The sequence below is a fragment of the Oncorhynchus kisutch genome, linkage group LG8 (genome assembly GCF_002021735.2).
Source record: "Oncorhynchus kisutch isolate 150728-3 linkage group LG8, Okis_V2, whole genome shotgun sequence".
Taxonomy (NCBI): Eukaryota; Metazoa; Chordata; class Actinopteri; order Salmoniformes; family Salmonidae; genus Oncorhynchus; species Oncorhynchus kisutch.
The window spans coordinates 61,357,470-61,362,975 of NC_034181.2; the positions used below are offsets into that span (position 1 = coordinate 61,357,470).

The window sequence follows — 5,506 nt, forward strand, 5'->3', positions numbered from 1 at the left end:
TGAGGGATAGGATCTCACAGCATTACATCCTGTTTATAATTGAACAAACCACACACGAAAACAGTTTTGATAACACCTTCCTTTATTCCATAACTAAACAATGACATGCTATTGTATTGGTACAAAACAAGTGGGTGGTTTGTAGACACTTTCGAAGGTCCACAGTTTAGGGCAAGTATTCTCAAAATAACAAAATCTCAATAAAGTTTGAAATGAACATTGATAACAACAGTGCTGGATTGGTTGACAACAGACTTTTGTTCTCAGGCAGATCAGGTACTGGTACAGTGAGTGTCACTACCAGGTTGGCTGTCCTCAGTCTTCCATTTGAACACACAAAACCAGAGGAAGATGAATAAAATGTACAAAAGAAGATGACACATTTTACTCTTCGAAACAGAACTTCATTACAGTATTCAGTCGACCTCAGTCGAAACAACTTCCAGAAGGTTTAAAATGTGTTGCAAGTGTTGGTGAGTTCACACAAAACGTGAAAAAGTGGTTCATGGAACAGCAGGGTATGAACCTTTTTTGATGCTGTTTGTACTATTTGGTTGTTTGTATCAAATCAAATTGTGTTTGTCACATGCGTCGAATACAACAGTTGTTTCCTTACAGTGAAATGCTTACTTACAAGCCCTTAACCAACAATGTTGGTAATGAGGTAATATGATCTGATCTGTTTCACCTGTCTTTGTGTTTGTCTCCACCCCCCTCCAGGTGTAGCCCATCTTCCCCATTATCCCTACTACCTTAGTTCTCTGTCTATTGCCAGTTTGTTTTGTTTGTCAAGCCTACCAGCGTTTTCCCCATTGCTTCTGTCTGTTTCTGTGCATGTATGTAGAGTTAAAGTGACCATGCATAGATTATAAACAGAGAGTAGCAGCAGAGTAAAAGAGGGGTCTGGGTAGCCCTTTGATTAGCTGTTCAGGAGTTTTAAGGCTTGGGGATAGAAGCTGTTAAGAAGCCTTTTGGACCTGGACTTGGCACTCCAGAGGGCATAGCGTGATTTCTTATAAGCATCCGGGTTAGTGTCCCGCTCCTTGAAAGCAGTAGCTCTACCCTTTAGCTCACTGATGTGGTGTACTCCTCAATGCCATCAGAAGAATCCCGGAACATATTCCAGTCTGTGCTAGCAAAACAGTCCTGTACACCACATCACCTGCTTCATCTGACCACTTCCACGTTGACCGAGTCACTGGTGCTTCCTGCTTTAGTTTTTGTTTGTAAGCAGGAATCAGGAGGATAGAATTATGGTCAGATTTTCAAAATGGAGGGCAGGAGAGAGCTTTGTATGCGTCTCTGTGTGTGGAGTAAAGGTGGTCTAGATTTTTTCCCCCTCTGGTTGCACATTTAACATGCTGATAGAAATGAGGTAAATTAGGTATTTGAGTTCCCCTGCATTAAAGTCCCCGGCCACTAGGAGCGCCGCCTCTGGATGAGCGTTTTCCTGTTTGCTTATGGCCGTATACAGCTCAAAAATACATAGGCCGCTACCCATTGTCTTACCAGAGGCTGCTGTTCTATCCTGCTGAAGAAGCTAAAACCCGCCAGCTGTATGTTATGCATGTCGTTGTTCAGCCACGACTCTGTGAAACATAAGATATTACAGTTTTTAATGTCCCATTGGTAGGGTATACAGTGGGGCAAAAAAGTATTTAGTCAGCCACCAATTGTGCAAGTTCTCCCACTTACAAATATGAGAGAGGCCTGTAATTTTCATCATAGGTATACTTCAACAATGACAGACAAAATGAGAAGAAAAAAATCCAGAAAATCACATTGTAGGATTTTTAATGAATTTATTTGCAAATTATGGTGGAAAATAAGTATTTGGTCACCTACAAACAAGCAAGATTTCTGGCTCTCACAGACCTGTAACTTCTTCTTCAAGAGGCTCCTCTGTCCTCCACTCGTTACCTGTATTAATGGCACCTGTTTGAACTTGTTATCAGTATAAAAGACACCTGTCACAACCTCAAACAGTCACACTCCAAACTCCACTATGGCCAAGACCAAAGAGCTGTCAAAGGACACCAGAAACAAAATTGTAGACCTGCACCAGGCTGTGAAGACTGAATCTGCAATAGGTAAGCAGCTTGGTTTGAAGAAATCAACTATGGGTGCAATTATTAGGAAATTGAAGACATACAAGACCACTGATAATCTCCCTCGATCTGGGGCTCCACGCAAGATCTCACCCCGTGGGGTCAAAATGATCACAAGAACAGTGAGCAAAAATCCCAGAACCACACAGGGGGACCTAGTGAATGACCTGCAGAGAGCAGGGACTCAAATCCTGTAGTGCCAGACGTGTCCCCCTGCTTAAGCCAGTACATGTCCAGGCCCGTCTGAAGTTTGCTCGAGAGCATTTGGATGATCCAGAAGAAGATTGGGAGAATGTCATATGGTCAGATGAAACCAAAATATAACTTTTTGGTAAAAACTCAACTCGTCGTGTTTGGAGGACAAAGAATGCTGAGTTGTATCCAAAGAACACCATACCTACTGTGAAGCATGGGGGTGGAAACATCATGCTTTGGGGCTGTTTTTCTGCAAAGGGACCAGGGCGACTGATCCGTGTAAAGGAAAGAATGAATGGGGCCATGTATCGTGAGATTTTGAGTGAAAACCTCCTTCCATCAGCAAGGGCATTGAAGATGAAACGTGGCTGGGTCTTTCAGCATGACAATGATCCCAAACACACCGCCCGGGCAACGAAGGAGTGGCTTCGTAAGAAGCATTTCAAGGTCCTGGAGTGGCCTAGCCAGTCTCCAGATCTCAACCCCATAGAAAAGCTTTGGAGGGAGTTGAAAGTCGTGTTTCCCAGCAACAGCCCCAAAACATCACTGCTATAGAGGAGATATGCATGGAGGAATGGGCCAAAATACCAGCAACATTTTGTGAAAACCTTGTGAAGACTTAAAGAAAACGTTTGACCTCTGTCATTGCCAACAAAGGGTATATAACAAAGTATTGAGATAAACTTTTGTTATTGACCAAATACTTATTTTCCACCATAATTTGCAAATAAATTCATTAAAAATCCTACAATGTGATTTCTCATTTCTCATTTTTTTCTCATTTTGTCTGTCATAGTTGAAGCGTACCTATGATGAAAATTACAGGCCTCTCTCATCTTTTTAAGTGGGAGAACTTGCACAATTGGTGGCTGACTAAAATACTTTTTTGCCCCACTGTACGTGATCGTAGTTCGTCTATTTTATTATGGATTGATTGTACATTGGCTACTAGGACCGAAAGGAAAAGGTAGATTACCCTTTCGGCGACAGATCCTAACAAGGCACCCGGATCTTCATCCACGATACCTCCGTCTCTTTCTCCTGTGAATTACGAGGATAAGGGCCTTGTCGGGCGTCTGCAGTAAATCCTTCCCACCTGACTCGTTGAAGAAAAACTATTCCTCCAGTACGGGGTGAGTAATAGTTTTCCTGATATCTAGAAGTTATTTTCGGTCATAAGACATGGTGGCAGAAACATTATGTACCAAATAACTTACAAATAATGTGAAAAAACATTCACAATAGCACAATTGGTTACGGGATCGTAAAACGACAGCCATCTCGTTCGCCACCGTTATTATTGCTTACTGTTTACAGTCATACAGCCAGTTTCAGGTTGTAAAGTGCAATCTCACACCATTCTACCAGGCTCAGTTTGAGCAGGTATCTCCTGACATTGATGTTGAAGACACGGACCAGCAACAGGTAAAGGTGGAAGCCTTCGCTTGCTGTCCATGTGAAGGTGGCCAGTAGAGAGTAATGCAGAAGGACAGCAACATAGATACATGGCCCAGAGGAGGATAATGCTGCTACCTGCTGGCTGGGCAGGAAGTGTAGGTTGAGGAGGATCAGGGCCACAGACAGGTTGATATGCACCTTCAGGGAGATGTCTGTGCATATACCTCTGAACAAAGGAATAGAGAGAGAGTATGGTGAAAACAAGGTCCGTTGCTTTAAAAATGTAATTTAATCTGCTCCCTCCAGTTCATGTACATCTTGGTGTCACTTTCTGATGATGTCAAACTTATGACAAACCAGGGGTTCCTGTGAGGAGCTGACCATGACGCCCTGAGTGTGACATACCTTTGAGTCGCGCACAGAAAGATTGTGACCACCAGGAAGAACAGAGACAGACTGCAGCCAATCAGAGTGATGTAGCTTAGGATCTGCTGATCGCTTTCAGAGATGGAGACACCTAAACGCAGGAAAATACAACTAATGCTACAGTGTATCTTAGTAGATGGGTATACTTCACTGACTTTTGTTTTTATTCTCTTCCATTTAAGAAGTGCTTATGCTGCGATAAGGAAACGAAGGAAGGACTGTGGTAGTTGTAAAGTTGTCTACCATCAGCACAGCAAAATATGAGGTGGTCACATGAGCACACCACACGGCCCTCGTCTCTCTTCCACTCTGTGGTGCAGTCATCCTGGTAGAACTCTAAACATTCATTTGTACAGAGGAAATGTTTGTATACAGCCATGTGACATCACATGAATTGATACCTTAAAGGTATAAAAGGTTTCATAACAGTATTATAATGAGTATTATAACATTTCATATTGGCACTTACCGTTGGTTGAAAAATTAAAGCATTGACAAGATGGTTGTTTGTCAGCCTATGAACAACAACAGAAATGAGTAATCTAAGTTTATATTCTTGCCACTATCACAGTCATAGAACTGGTGTAGGTAGCTGAGAGTTGATATTGCACTCACCTGACTTTCCAATGTGGGGCGCTGTAGAGGCATGAAGAAGTTAATCTTGTCCTGCAGACCCAACACTGTCTTCATGCTCACAGCCAGACCTCCTACTTGGCCATCAAGAAGTCCCGATGGCTAGAGGAACATTTCAAAATACTGCTAAACTGAAATAATTAAGCATGGTACTAAAAACCCACACAGGCACACACATGCATGCATGCACCATGCACACACACAAACACACATGCACACGCACGCACGCACGTACACACACACACACATACACATACACACACACACCTACCCCATATTTTTCAGGTGAGGTAATCATGCAGAAGATGATGGTATCGTTCTCTTTGGCTATCAGGAGCTCTTTTGGGTAGGTGGACCTTGACGGTAGTGTTGGCCACATGGTCACTGTCTGATGTTACCTAGGTAAAAGGGATGATAAAAAATATATGATTTAACCTTTATTTAAATAGGCAAGTCAGTTAAGAACAAATTATTATTTACAATGACAGCCTAGCCTACTGGGGAACAGTGGGTTAACTGCCTTGTTCAGGGGCACAACAACAGATTTTTACCCTGTCAGCTCGGGAATTTGATCTAACCACTCTCTAACCACTAGGATACCTGCCGCCCCGATCAGGCACAGAGTTCACTATTTCTGTGAAACTGAACTCTATCATGATGTCATCCCCATCTCAAATCATCCCCCCGCCCCAAATGTCATACCTCAAATATTATATTAATATTTTCATTGAAATTATAAACAGTTG

At 42.5% G+C, this 5,506-nt stretch overlaps 1 long non-coding RNA gene across 1 annotated transcript; it reads right to left on the reverse strand.

Annotated features, from left to right (window-relative positions):
- Window positions 1–3,145: 3,145 nt before the first annotated feature.
- On the reverse strand, window positions 3,146–5,224 carry LOC109895014 (uncharacterized). Its single transcript, XR_004210865.1, has 5 exons — window positions 5,032–5,224; window positions 4,743–4,862; window positions 4,597–4,642; window positions 4,107–4,463; window positions 3,146–3,927 (listed from the first exon to the last, which is right to left on the reverse strand). It is a non-coding gene; the product is annotated as an uncharacterized LOC109895014 (long non-coding RNA).
- Window positions 5,225–5,506: the final 282 nt, after the last annotated feature.